The sequence below is a fragment of the Neophocaena asiaeorientalis genome, unplaced genomic scaffold (genome assembly GCF_003031525.2).
Source record: "Neophocaena asiaeorientalis asiaeorientalis breed wild unplaced genomic scaffold, Neophocaena_asiaeorientalis_V1.1 scaffold285, whole genome shotgun sequence".
NCBI classification, from domain to species: Eukaryota; Metazoa; Chordata; class Mammalia; order Artiodactyla; family Phocoenidae; genus Neophocaena; species Neophocaena asiaeorientalis.
In genome coordinates, this window is record NW_020174653.1 from 1,386,804 (window position 1) to 1,402,632 (window position 15,829).

A 15,829-nucleotide genomic window follows, 5' to 3' on the forward strand; every position below is an offset into this window, starting at 1 on the left:
AATTGGAGATAAAATTATTGTAGCATTTCAGTTTAGATGTTTTTCTCACATACTCTTTAGAAGGCTAGATGGCCAGCAAACTCTCACCTCAGTAGAGAAGAGCTGAACTAAGGGGAAGACTGGTAGAAATGGCAGTTGGATACTAGTTTTCTTTTGAACCCTTTATTAATGGATTTAGCACATTAGAGTGTGCTTACTCACATACTTACCTCTGTGTGTTTACGTCTGACATTCTCTTCTAATAAAAAGAAAATATTAGCTTAGGCATCCACCAGCTGTAGAAGGTCACCCCTACCCTGTATTCTAGGTTCCTCTTCCTTTTCCTCATTAAAGGAAACCACTCCACCACTTTCTACTATCCCTATCCTTGCTTTGTCATTTTTTTCAGTTTCTGTGAAACCTTTTCTGCCTTCATCTATTAGCTTCTGGGTTATTGAATATATTTAATTCTCCATCTATCTTGCTGGCTGCCCAGTCTCAATCTGGATGTCATTTTATATCTGTTAAATTAAAGAGTTAATGTAGTGAGGTAAAGTACTCAGAAAAATTAAAAATACTGCAGAATTAAAAAGTTATTTAAAGACAACATACAGCAAACATAGTGCTATAAAAGTCAGATCAGTGAGGCAGAAAGAAAATAAGACATGGGCTTCAAAACACAAAACAAATAAAACTTCCTATATGGGTTCACTATGTCAAGCATTTAACTGAAAATTTTATGAGTTTTAACATATTTAATCCTCAGAACAATCCTTTGAGGAAGGTGCTGTTATTATGCCCAGTTTTCAAGGGAATAAACTGAGGTACCTGAGAATTTAACTAACTTGATTAAGATCACACTACTAGTGAGTGGTAGAGCTGTAAAGGAAATGAAGAGTAGGCTGGCATCACAGCCTGATCTTTGTGAAAGCATCTAGGTCATAAGTTAGATGGGAGGATTAAATGAGTTAGTACATATAAAACTCCAAAGCGATTCCTATGCACCATTAGTGCTCAATACAAGTTACTTATTTTGTTTCATAATTTATATTTTTATGTTTGTGTTTATTTATGGTTTGTTTTCTACCTTTTAATACATGATACAGATTTTCCTTTTTTTAATATGTGTGTGCTTATTTTCTTCTAGTGAATTGTGAAATTTATAACCTATCTATGCTCACTTTTTAATGTACACATTTATAAAAGCATATATCTTTCTACTAATTAACTTTAATTATACAACAGTGATTATTTAATTCACCTATGTGATCACAAGTATCATACATTTTTACTTCCCCCATTTTATCATGCCTCTTACATTCCTTGGGATGGCCTCCAATTTTTTATCTCCTGAAGACTTCTTAAATAACAATCTTCTACAAAAACAAAGAAAGAAAATGAAAATGAAATGAAAGGAAAAGAAAAGTTAAAGAAAACTGGATACAATTATTGAGCTGGATACAATGATTTCATATGCCCTCAATTCCTCGAAATGCATGATTCACATAGCCTACAGAGATTAAAGGCACGTTTGTTGGATATAGAAGACACAGTTGACAAAGCTAGAGTTAAAAATTAAGTGTTTTATTCAGTTGTCTTACAATACAATGTGCAGATGTCTAAGAACACCAGATTTTGAGATTAAATAGTAAAAATTATTCTGAAATTAACTTATCTAAACTTAATTTTATGTGAATTTAAAACTGATCAGGCAGTTTTATAGAAATGATCTGTCTACTAAAAGTTTATACATTGTGTCTGGCTGGAGGAAATTGTTTATGTGGACCCAAATTCCTAAAACTTTCCTTATATTTAGATTTAGTGATTCTATAGCTGTCATTTATTGCTAAGGATATATTCAGAAAAATACACAAATATATATATATATAGTCAATATATACACACATATATATATACTGTATATATATATATATACATATATATATATAACTATAATATATATTACTTTATGTATAAAGGATTTTTTAATATTAGTAAAAACTGGAAATATGCTTTCAGTAATGAATAATAAACACAACTAACTAATAGAATAATGTTCAGCCATTAAAAATAATGGTAGAGGCCTGAACCGAGATGGGGGAGTAGAAGGACATGCTCTTACTCTCTCTTGTGAGAACACCAGAATCACAACTAGCTGCTGGACAATCATCGACAGGAAGAAACTGGAACTCACCAAAAAAGATACCCTACATCCAAAGACAAAGGAGAAGTCACAATGAGATGGTAGGAGGGGCACAATCACAGCAAAATCAAATCCCATAACTGTTGGGTGGGTGACTCAGAGACTGGAGAACACTTATACCACAGAAGTCCACCCACTGGAGTGAAGGTTCTGAGCCCCATGATAGGCTTCACAACCAGGGGGTCCAGAAATAGGAGGAGGAATTCCTAGAGAATCAGACTTTGAAGGTTAGTGGGATTTGATTGCAGAACTTCGACAGGACTGGGGGAAACAGAAACTCTACTCCTGGAGGGCACACACAAAGTAGTGTGCACATTGGGACCCAGGAGAAGGAGCAGTGACCCCAGGGGAGACTGAACCAGACCTACCTGCTAGTGTTGGAGGGTCTCCTGCAGAGGCAGGGGTTGTCTGTGACTCACTGTGGGGACAAGAACACTGGCAGCAGAAGTTCTGCGAAGTACGTCTTGTTGTGAGCCCTCCCAGAGTCTGCCATTAGCCCAACCAAAGAGCCCAGGTAGGCTCCAGTGTTGGGTTGCCTCAGGCCACACAACCAACAGGGAGTGAACCCAAACCCACCCATCAGCAGTCAAGCAGATTAAAGTTTTACTGAGCTGTGCCCACCAGAACTACACCCAGCTCTACCCACCACCAGTACCTCCCATCAGGAAATCTGCACAAGCCCCTTAGATAGCCTCATCCACCAGAGGTCAGACAGGAGAAGCAAGAAGAACTACAATTCTGCAGCCTGTGGAACAAAAACCACATTCACAGAAAGATAGACAAGATGAAAATGCAGAGGGCTATGTACCAGATGAAGGAAAAAGATAAAACCCCAGAAGAACAACTAAACAAAATGGAGATAGACAAGCTTCCAGAAAAAGAATTCAGAATAATGATAGTGAAGATGATCCAGGACCTCAGAAAAACAATGGAGACAAAGATTGAGAAGATGCAAGAAATGTTTAACAAAGACCTAGAAGAATTAAAGAACAAACAAACAGAGATGAACAATACAATAACTGAAATGAAAACTACACTAGAAGGAATCAATAGCAGAATAACTGAGGCAGAATGGATAAGTGACTTGCAAGACAGAATGGTGGAATTCACTGCTGTGGAACAGAATAAAGAAAAAAAAATGAAGACAGCCTAAGAGACCTCTGGGACAACATTAAACACAACAGCATTCACATTATAGGGGTCCCAGAAGAAGAAAGGAGAGAGAAAGGATCAGAGAAAATATTTGAAGATATTATAGCTGAACACTTCCCTAACATGGGAAAAGAAATAGCCACACAAGTCCAGGAAGCACAGTGAGTCCCATACAGGATAAGCCAAAGGAGAAACATGCTGAGACACATAGTAATCAAATTGGCAAAAATTAAAGAAAAAGAAAAATTATTGAAAGCAGCAAGGGAAAAATGAAAAATAACATACAAGGGAACTCCCATAAGGTTAACAGCTGATTTCTCAGTAGAAACTCTACAAGCTGAAGGGAGTGGAATGATATACTTAAAGTGATGAAAGGGAAGAATCTACAAACAAGTTTACTCTATCTGGCAAGGATCTCATTCAGATTCGATGGAGAAATCAAAAGCTTTACAGACAAGCAAAAGCTAAGAAAATTCAGCACCACCAAACCAGCTCTACAACAAATGCTAAAGGAACTTCTCTAAGTGGAAAACACAAGAGAAGAAAAGGACCTACAAAAATAAACCCAAAACAATTAAGAAAATGGTGATAGGATCATACATATCGATAATTACCTTAAATGTGAATAGATTAAATGCTCCAACCAAAAGACACAGGCTTGCTGAATGGATACAAAAACAAGACCCATATATATGCTGTCTCCAAGAGATCCACTTCAGACTGAGGGGACGGAAAATATATCCCACGCAAATGGAAATCAAAAGAAAGCTGGAGGAGCAATACTCATAGAGACTAAAATAGACTTTAAAATAAAGAATGTTACAAGAGACAAGAAAGGACACTACATAATGATCAGGGGATCAATCCAAGAAAATATAACAATTATAAATATATATGTACCCAACATAGGATCACCTCAATACATAAGACAATGAGTTACAGCTATAAAACAGGAAATCAACAGTAATACAATAATAGTGGGGGACTTTAACACCTCACTTACACCAATAGACAGATCATACAAAATGAAAATAAATAAGGAAACAGAAGCTTTAAATGACACAATAGACAGACAGATTTAATTGATATTTATATGACATTCCATTCAAAAATAGCAGATTACACTTCTTTCTGAAGTGTGCATGGAACATTCTCCAGGAAAGATCACATCTTGGGTCACAAAGCAAGCCTCAGTAATTTTAAGAAAACTGAAATCATATCACGCCTCTTTTCTGACCACAACACTATGAGATTAGAAATAAATTACAGGGGAACAAACATGAAAAACACAAACACATGGAGGCTAAACAATACGTTACTAAATCGCCAAGAGATCACTGAAGAAATCAGAGAGGAAATAAAAAAAAAATACCTAGAGACAATTGACAATGAAAACATGGCAGCCCAAAACCTATGGGATGCAGCAAAAGCAGATCTAACAGGGAAGTTTATAGCTGTAGAAGCCTACATCAGAAAACAAGGAAACTCTCAAATAAATGATCTAACCTTACACTTAAAGGAACTAGAGAAAGAAGAGCAAACAAAACCCAAAGTTAGCAGAAGCAAAGAAATCATAAAGATCAGAGCAGAAATAAATGAAATAGAAACAAAGAAAACAATAGCAAAGATCAATAAAACTAAAAGCTAGTTCTTTGAGAAGATAAACAAAATTGATAAACCATTAGCCAGTCTCATCAAGAAAAAGAGGGAGAGGACTCAATCAATAAAATTAGAAATGAAAAGGAGAAGTTACAACAGACACTGCAGAAATACAAAGCATCCTAAGAGACTACTACAAATAACTCTATGCCAATAAAATGGACAACCTGGAAGAAATGGACAAATTCTTAGAAAGGTATAACCTTCCAAGACAGAGCCAGCAAGAAATAGAAAATATGAACAGACCAATCACAAGTACTGAAATAGAAACTGTGATTAAAAGTCTTCCAACAAACAAAAGTTCAGGACCAGATGGCTTCACAGGTGAATTCTATCAAACATTTAGAGAAGAGCTAACACCCATCCTTCTCAAACTCTTACAAAAATTTGCAGAGGAAGGAACATTCCCAAAATAATTCTATGAGACCACAATCACCCTGATACTAAAACCTGGCAAAGATAATACAAAAAAAGGAAATTACAGACCAATATCACTGATGAATATCGATGGAAAAATCCTCAACAAAATACTAGCAAACAGAATCCAGCAGCACATGAAAAGGATCATACAACATGAACAAGTGAGATTTATCCCAGGGATGCAAGGATTCTTCAATATACACAAATCAATCAATGTGATACACTATATTAACAAACTGAAGAACAAAATCCATATGATCATCTCAATAGATGCAGAAAAAGCTTTTGACAAATTCAAAACCCATTTATGATAAAAACTCTCCAGAAAGTGGGCATAGAGGGAACCTTCCTCAACATAATAAAGTCCATATATGACAAACCCACAGCAAACATCATTCTCAATGGTGAAAAACTGAAACCATTTCCTCTAAGATCAGGAACAAGAGAAGGATGTCCAATCTCACTGCTATTATTCAAGATAGTTTTGGAAGTCCTTGCCTCAGCAATCAGAGAAGAAAAATAAATAAAAGAAATACAAATTGGAGAAGAAGTAAAACTGTCATTGTTTGCAGATGGCATGATACTATACATAGAGAATCCAAAAGATGCCACCAAAAAACTATTGAAGCTAATCAATGAATTTGGCAAAGTTGAAGGATACAAAATTAATGCACAGAAATCTTTTGCATTCCTATACACTAATGATGAAAAATGTGAAAGAGAAATTAAGGAAACACTCCCATTTACCATTGCAACAAAAAGAATAAAATACCTAGGAATAAACCTACCTAGGGAGACAAAAGACCTGTATGCAGAAAACTATGACAGACTATGAAAGAAATTAAAACAGATAGAAACAGATGGAGAGATATACCATGTTCTTGGATTGGAAGAATCGATATTTTGAAAATGACTATACTACCCAAAGCAATCTACAGCTTCAATGCAATCTCTATCAAATTACCAATGACATTTTTTACAGAACTAGAACAAAAAGTCTTAAAATTTGTATGGAGACACAAAAGACCCCGGATAGCCAAAGCAGTCTTGAGGGAAAAAAATATACTACAAACCTACAGTAATCAAGACAATGTGGTACTGGCACAGAAACCGATATATATATATATTAATGGAACAACATAGAAAGCCCAGAGGTAAACCCACACACCTATGGTCAACTAATCTATGACAAAGGAGGCAAGGATATACAATGGAGAAAGACAGTCTCTTCAATAAGTGGTGCTGGAAAAACTGGACACCTACATGTAAAAGAATGAAATTAGAACACTCCCTAACACCATACACAAAAATAAACTCAAAATGGATTAGAGACCTAAATATAAGACCGGCCACTATAAAACTCTTAGAGGAAAACATAGGAAGAACACTCTTTGACATAAATCACAGCAAGATCTCTTTTGACCCACCTCCTAGAGAAATGAAAATAAAAACAAAAATAAACAAATGGGACCTAATGAAACTTAAAAGCTTTTGCACAGCAAAGGAAACCATAAACAAGATGAAAAGACAGCCCTCAGAATGGGAGAAAATATTTGCAAATGAATCAATGGACAAAGGATTAATCTCCAAAATATATAAACAGCTCATGCAGCTCAATATTAAAAACAAACAACCAATCCAAAAATGGGCAGAAGACCTAAATAGACATTTCTCCAAAGAAGACATACAGATGACCAAGAAGCACATGAAAATCTACTCAACATGACTAATTATTAGAGAAATGAAAATCAAAACTGCAATGAGGTATCATCTCACACCAGTTAGAATGGGCTTCATCAGAAAATTTACAAACAACAAATGCTGGAGAGTGTGTGGAGGAAAGGGAACTGTCTTGCACTGTTGGTGGGAATGTAAACTGATACAGATACTATGGAGAACAGTATGGAGGTTTCTTAAAAAACTAAAAATAGAATTACCATATGATCCAGCAATCTCACTACTGGGCATATACCCAGAGAAAACCACAATTCAAAAACACACATGTACCCCAATATTCACTGCAACACTATTTACAATAGCCAGGTCATGGAAACAACCTAAATGCCCATCAACAGATGAATGGATAAAAAAGAAGTGGTACATATATACAATGGAATATTACTCAGCCATAAAAAGGAAAGAAATTGGGTCATTTATTGAGACTTGGATGGATCTAGAGACTGTCATACAGAGTGAAGTATGTCAAAAAGAGAAAAACAAATATTGTATATTAACACAAATATGTGGAACCTAGAAAAATGGTACAGATGAGCCGGCTTGCAGGGCAAAATTCGAGACAGAGTTGTAGAGGACAAATGTATGGACACCAAGTGTGGAAAGCTGCGGGGTTGGGGAGTGGTGTGATGAATTGGGAGATTGGGGTTGAAATGTATACACTAATATGTATAAAACTGATGACTAATAAGAACCTGCTGTATAAAAAAAATAGAGAAAATGTATTTATTAGGTTTATAGACATGTGTGCAATTTTTTAAAAAAGCAGTACTGTTACCTTGAAAAAAAAAAGAATATATATTTTCCTGTAAGCACAGCGTTAGTCACATCCCAGTTTTGATATGTAATATTTTTATTATCATTCAGTTCAAATTATTTTCTAACTCCAATTGTGATTTGTTTTTTGGGTGATTACTTAGAAATAGTATATTTCATAACTTCTAGTTACTTTTTTGTTACTGAGTTATAGCTTAACTACAAGTCAAGAAACACATTGTATAATTTTAATACTTTGAATTTTTTTTTAAATTTTCCTTATAGCACAATATGGTCAGTTTTAAAAATGTTCCTAGTGTGCTTGCAAATAATTTGTAGTTTAAAGCTTTGGAGTATAGTGACTATATATCTGCTTGTTGAATCAAATTTGCTGCTCATGTTATTTAAGTTTTTTATATCCTTACTTTTTTTTGGTGGGGGGAAGCTACTTGTTCTGAAAGAGGTATCCTCTATCAGTGAATGAGCGCAGTATGTTAAATCTCCTATTATGATAGTGAATTTGTCTATATTTTCCTTGTAGCTCTGTTGCTCTATATAATTTGAAGTTAAGTGCATACAAATTTAAAACTCCCTGGTAAATTGGACTTGTTGATATGAAGTGCCATTGTTTATTTCTAGTAACGCTTTTGCTTTCAAGTCTACTGTATCTGTTATTATATAATTTCCTTTTGGTTTATATTTGCACTGTATATCTTTTCCAATTCTTTTACTTTCAGAAAAAAAAAAAAAAAAAAGCTACCTGGGTGACAGCAGATATCTCTCAATTTCTAGACCAAGACAGGGAAAAAGCAGAAAACTCAAAAGACCTCTGACTGGAAGATTTTTGGTCAAATTATTTTCTGGAGACTTATGAACCTTGTAATTGATGGTTTTGTTTCCCTTTCTTGAGGGAATAAAATGGAATTTAAAAACTATATACATTAAGGCAGTTAGACCAAGATCTGAGTGTTCTCTGTGAGACAATAACTTATACAGAATGCAACAAGGGAAGAAAATGTGTACTCTTGGCAAAATTTTGGTGAGAAGTCTGCCTTTGTCCAGAAAGTCGGTTTGCTTGCTGACTGTGTTTCAGCTGGATGGGGCTCCCCTCAGTGCCTGACCATCACGCCAGCCCACTGCTTCTGCCTCATGGGGCACAGAGCCCAGCCCTCTGAACAGTTACTTGATGGTCTCTCAAGGGGCTGGCCATGTACAGGAGCCACTGCCCAGTTTTCTGTCCCCCTGGAGTGGATTTTGTGGGTGCTGCTGAACGTGGGGGGGTTGCTTCAGTGAAGTTGCCCCTGGGGAGATTCCTGATCAGTGGGGCTGAGTCTAACCCTAAAGACAGAAGGCAGCTGGAAAGCAATGATTGCACTGACCTGAAGGTGGTGGGCGAGATGGTCAGATGGTGCAATTGACTATAATGAGCCATGTGCACAAAGAAAACCAATGAAAGCCTGAAGCAGAGTCAACTAAGAGCAAACTCCAGTTGCATCAGACCAGCCAAGCAAAGAAAAATAGAGGATGCACTGTGCTTCACACCAGACAAAGGTATCTAGTAAATAAACTAACTAACAAGAAGCCGCCAAAGCCCAGACAAACAGAAACCTTGTTATTTTGTCCAGAGCTGCGAAAGCCTGGACCATAGTATATGGCCTACTGGGACACCACAAGTTGGTTGTACCATATTCTCACTGTAACAGTTTTTCCTAGTTTTGATTGGCTCCAACACTTACCCCATGATTTGACTCTACATAAAATAATCGGTGTGTATGTGCTCAAGCATAAAGCTCTCTTTTTACCCCTTAAATTGTCAACTGTATGTTTTGCTCAATAGCAACTATAAATGAGGTGAGGGGAAAAATTGGTTCTCAGAAAATACGCTCTTTTCTTCAATAGTGACATGCTTATTCAAATTTTTAATGTTTTTATGTCAGTAAGTTATTTTCATCTCAGTGTTTAATGCTAAACACAAATAAAAACACTTTATACATTCAAAAATAAATAAATAAATAAATATAAATAAAAATAATGGTAGACACAGAAAACAAACAGGTACGTGGAAAATAAGTCTTAACATGTTAAAAACACTTCTTACAAGAGTATTTATAACATGATATATTTTACATTTATTATTTTGGTTTTAAAGAATTCTAAAATGGCATATGCAAAATGTTAAAATAATGTTTTTTAGGTATTGACCATTCCATTTACTTATATTTTCACTGTTTGCCTTGATTATTTTTGAGATAGAACACATTTAATAAAATATTTCAGGAAATAAAATTCATGTTTAAAATCCAACAGACAGGATTTTTTTTTTTTAATATTTTGTGTAGGATGTGGTATTTGGGGTACAAAGTAATTTTTTTTTCTTCTCTAATTAAAAAAAAAAAGAAAATAGGTGTTTCTATTTACTTGCTTCTTTTTCTTTCCAACAGTCTCTCCCCCCAACCCAGTTCCTTTTTGTCTAAAATAGGGAAAATATCTGTTTCATTTAGGGTTTTGTAAATTTTCAAAAAGATGTCACTTGAGGGCACTTAAATTACCTGGCAAGTAATATGTTTTAAATAAATGGAAGCTATTATTGGCAATAACAATAAGTTCTCATACCTTACTTAGAATACCAAGTAAAGGGCCATTTTCATGTGTGTGTTGCAGGAGGTCACTGAGAGAACATGACCCCTGGTTGACCTGAGAGCTGGACCCATACAACTGGAGGCTTGCTCCCCCTCCCCTGTCCTTGGAATGTATATCCTGCCTACTATTCCCACACTAGCAGTCATTTCATGGATGCATCCTTGAGAGAGCAATGTGGTACTGAGACCATTTGGACTGATTACATGACTGAACTCCATTAAGTCCTCTATATAAAATTTTAAGATTCTGGCAGCTGATTGTGTTTCAGCTGGGTGGGGTGGGGGGGGTGGGGCACCGCCGAGTGCAGAGACCTACTCATATGCAAGTTTCCCTGCATATTAAATCTGCCACCTACTAATCTGGAGTGTTCTGCCTTTTTCTTTGGTTTCTCCTTGTGTTCCATGTACTGGAGCCAGTTTGCTTTCACCCAGGGAACTCCAGAAGTTTCTAACCAACAGTTGACAAGCCAGCCAGGAGGCCAAAAAAATAGGTCTTGAGAAAGACCTCATGGTAGGCAACCACAGGGGAATTCCCGTTGGGCATCAACCTCTATGTGGGGAAGGGTGGTCTGTATGTCAGATGCTGGTGTTCTGCTGTGTGAATACAGAGATGCCTCAGAAATGCCAGCTGGTCTAAGGTGCTTGTTTGAGGACTGGTGGCAAGAAGAGAAATGCAAGACTGCACAGTGGGCTGACCCTTACTGTGGGCAGGTAGGTGGCCTGACTAGAGGCAGAAGCTCGAGTTAGAGAGTTGGAAGAAGTACTGAGGTTAGAGAAGGACGTGTGGTGTCCACTGCTCTGTTCCCTTTGGGGCTCACAGACAAGACAGGAGAGCAATATAATAGGTTGGAGATCTTAGCCTGAGATTTTTACAAAGCCAGGAGGGCGCAGGTTTCTGCAAATAAAGGTCTGAGCACTTGCGGCAAAGCCTGATTAACACACTAAGGGGTGGAATCCTTGGGAAAGTGAGGAGAGCAAAGAGGAGGATGTGTAGTGATTAAAGGTGGAACAAATGAAGTGCCCTTTACCATCCAACCCCTAATACAAAGGAAAGCAAAAGCACAGCCAGTGAGGCAGCCCCCAAGTCAGGAAACATTTATGATGAGAAATATACTCCCAGTAAGTTTATTGATATATCTACAAAGTTCCAGCAAAAGGCCAGGGAAGGTATCCAGGCATGGTTAGTGTGGCCATGGGATACAGGAGGTGAGGGCATTTTTTCTGATTAGGCAGGAGGCAGAGAACATGAGCAACATCACCACGTGCCCTGCCCTCTGGCAGCACCTACAGGGCACTGCGGGATTCAAAGTACTCCATTCTTTATAGATTGGATTATTCTAGCCTACAGGGAGGCTTGACCCAATGAGGAGGCTCTTCCTGAGCACTTGGGGCCTTGGAAATCTATAGAAGAGGCACAGCAAATTCTCAGGAAATTGGGAATGAGGCAGGCCATCTACACCATTGTCTTTGCAGATCCTGATCGGGCCACACTGACTGTAAGAATGAAAGTCAGGATACTGCAGTCTGCCCCAGCACCTGATGTGGGATGCTGATATCCATGCTGAGCCTAGTCATGGGATAAGACATCTATGATGTTGGGCAATCCATTGCTGATTGGGGCAAACTGACAAGCCCAGGAATGAAAGGTACGGGGCTGGGAAAGACCTGAAACAGAGAGGAGCTCAAAGGCTATGCCAATATGCTCTAAAGCATCAGATAAAGGTAACCAAGAAGCAAATGTGGTTTGAACTCACTGCTCCCAGGACCCCACCTGAAAAGACAGATCAGCATCCCAGCACTGTGTTGGTGGGCCTGTGGAAAGCCTTAAACTGGAACAGCAGTTCAGGCCTGCCCCACATGTCCCTACCATCCCTGATGCCCCACCTGCTCCAGCAGAGGTCTCAGGGACACAGTCTAGCTTAGCTTCTCCCGTGTCCTGGGTATAGGATTCAAGCCAAGATCACCTCAAGTTGAGGGCCATTGGGGGTGACCAGAGGCCTCACTTGTCCCCAAGAAAACAATAAAAGGTGACAGCTCTGGTGGATACTGGAGCAGAAAGTACTCTAATACATGGTCATCCTCAGGAGTTCTCTGGCTCCCTCAGCACAATCGATGGTTATGGAGGGCAAATAGTTAGGGTCAGGAAGGTCCCTCTGACCTTGCAAATTGTGTATTATCCCTCAATGAGAATATGAGGTTTCTATCTCATCAATACCAGAGAACATGTTGGACATTGATATCCTACAAGGTCAAACTCTGCAAACTTTTATTGGTCAATTCTGCCTCCAGGTTAGAGTAATCAAACCAGTGCTGAGGGGAATCACCAACTGGGAACCAGTGAGGCTACCACCCCTGGAAAGAGTAGTAATTGTCAAATAATATAAATCGCCCGTGGAGCATAAGGAAATAGGAAAAACTATCCAAGAACTACACCAAGTAGGTATGGCAGGTAAAAAATCCAGAAGGCTCAAAGAGGATGACCATGGACTACTGAGAAATGAGCAAGGTAGTGTCACTCCATCCATGCCCTGTGCCCAACTTTGCTGCTATCTTGACTGACTTAACAGGTGCTTGTTCAGTATACACCTGGCTGCTGAGTCACAAGATCAAATTGCCTTCACGTAGGAGGGCAACGATGGACCTTTCAAGTGCTTCCCTGAAACAGTTGTGAGGAAGAGGGTGAGCAGTGAACTCAAATAAAATTTAATGCCCAGTCACTGTAAAGTTTCTGAGAGTCATATGGTTGGGTGAGACACATATTTTCCCAGAAACTGATTGATAAGTTGGTGCAAGCCTGAGCACCCCCATGAACATGAAAGAGGTGCATGTCTTTGTAGGGATCTGGGGGATTTAGAAGAATTTTATTCTCCACCTGGCACAGTGTCTCCATCCTTTTTATTGCCATAAATAAAAGGCACATGTGGGACTAGGGATCAGAGTAGCAAGCTGCCTTTAAGATGGCAAAAAACTAGTAAAGCATATTGAAGCTCTGAGTATCTCTCATTTGAGTTAGATGTAACTGTAGCTCCAAGAGGTATGGAATGAGCACTGTGGTAGAGACAACAGAAAGAGAGAGTATCCTGAGAGTTTTGGTCCCAGCTCTGGAAGGGGACAAAATTCTGATATACCTCCAAAAAGCAACAGCAACTAGCAGTGTACACAGCAATTCTCTAGGTAGAGCATCTCACAAAGAAATAGCATATTATGGTAAGAACTTCCTGTCTAATTAAGGAGTAGGTTAAAACTATGATCCATTGCCCCACCTCTGCCATGGCTCAAATTGTCACTTTAACTAAGTGGCACACCTATTTGTAGCAGAGGATCACCCTGTCTGCCAACCCACTGTCTCTCTGGGTGCTACTAGACCTTGTATAGCATGTAGATCCTCCAAATGTCCCCATTCCTATTCCTGTGGCAACCCCGGCAGCCTGTAGAGAAGGGATGGAGGACATTTCCACTGATGCCTCATATGCTGACAGGTTTAGTAGCAACGAACCATCCACATGGACTGCAGTGACTATTCAGCCCAACACTGACACCATCTGGATGAAAATAGGAACAAACCATAGTAGCCAGTAGATGTGGCTGATGATCAGGCAGGAGAGTTGGCCATGAGTAAAGACACTGTGTTTCCCTGAAAGAGCCTGAGACAGTCCTTATTGTCTTCCATGTCCAGGCTTATAAGGCACTTATACAATCTTGCAATTAGGAAGCTGATGCCTGAACTCAGGTACAAACCCTAGCAACTGACCCTTCAATAGATATAGCAGATTGGATGCATAGGAAGAGTGGCCACCATAGTGCCCAGATGATTGCCCATGGAACACAGTGACTTGGTTAATGCAGTAACAGTATGTCATTTGTGTTCTAAACAAGACCCAGAGGAGTCTGGGACCATACACAAGAGTTTACAACCAGTGAAGGATTGGCAAATTGATTATATTGACCCCCTTTCTCTGAGTGAGGGCTCTAAATATGCCTTGGTTTGTGTGGGTACCACATCTGGTCTAACCCAAGGTTTCCCCTGATGCAAAGCAAATCAGACTTCCACCATTAAGGGATCAGAGAAGCTGAAGACCCTGTCAAATAAAGGTGATTGAGGGTCACGTTTCAAAGGCCATGATATGCAAGGCTGGGCAAAAACCATAACGTTGAATGGAGTTTCCATCTCCCCTCTAACAGGCAAGCAGCAGGAAAGGAAGAATGGAATATTAAAGTCACAGATGAAATTATTAACAGGTAAATCTACCTTGGCTGAGTGGACTAAAATACTGTCCCAGGCTTTAATACATCTGAATGTTCAATCAATAGGGCCTGTTACCCCATCTGTCAGACTGGGGGCCACTGCTGAGACACCTAGCACTTTAAAGATATGAGAGTGTCAGGAGATAGCCATTGCCTGACTCTCACCATACCACAAGGTGCTATGCTTCTGAGAACACCAAGTCCCATCACACCCAGGAAAGGTATTATTTACTGGAATTTGTAACGGGAGGTCCCACTGGGATGGGTGAGTTACTTTGCACCCTTGGGTGAGGGGGAACTATCAATCTTCACTGGGATCCTATGGTTCTGCTACAAGCTGGACCTGTTGAAATGCACTGTATTTGGAATGGAACATGCACTGTTGCGAGAGGGTAGAAGGTGGGTGTCCTGGTCTGGCATATCCCACACCCATCTCTTCACACCTGATAGTGCTCCCTCCTCAAGTTAACATGTATGGTATGCTCACCAGGTCAAGTTCCTAAAGCCGCTAACCTCCCTCTGCTCAAGACCAGATGGGGGCTTTCTGTTCTCCACCAGCATAACTTTTAGCCCCTCTATTGGTCTGGAGGATGATGTAGCACACATATAAGCCCTTACTGAATTCACCCAGCAAGCCTTAAATGGCAAAGCCTGTCTTCACTGAACACTAAAGTGTCTCTAGTGAGAAAAGCTGTCCACCAAAATAGGATGATCTTGGACATTATTACTGCCTCCCAAGGAAGAACCTGTGCCATTATCCAAACAGAATGTTGTGTGTTCAGATTTGATGAGTCTGCTAATGTATCATCTTTAGCAGCATGAGGATGCACATGAATGTCCTGAGTATTCTGACCCTCAACCTAGGGGACTTAAATCAGTGGTTCAGATTATGAGGCTTTTGATGGAAACAAATGTTACTTTGGGAATCATGATCTGAATCTGTGTTTTCTCTTGCATGTGCCTGTGTTGTTGCTGTGTTTCTGCCTCCAGTACAGGCAAAGAGTCTCCAAATGGGCCACGTCCATGCTCATGACATCTCATG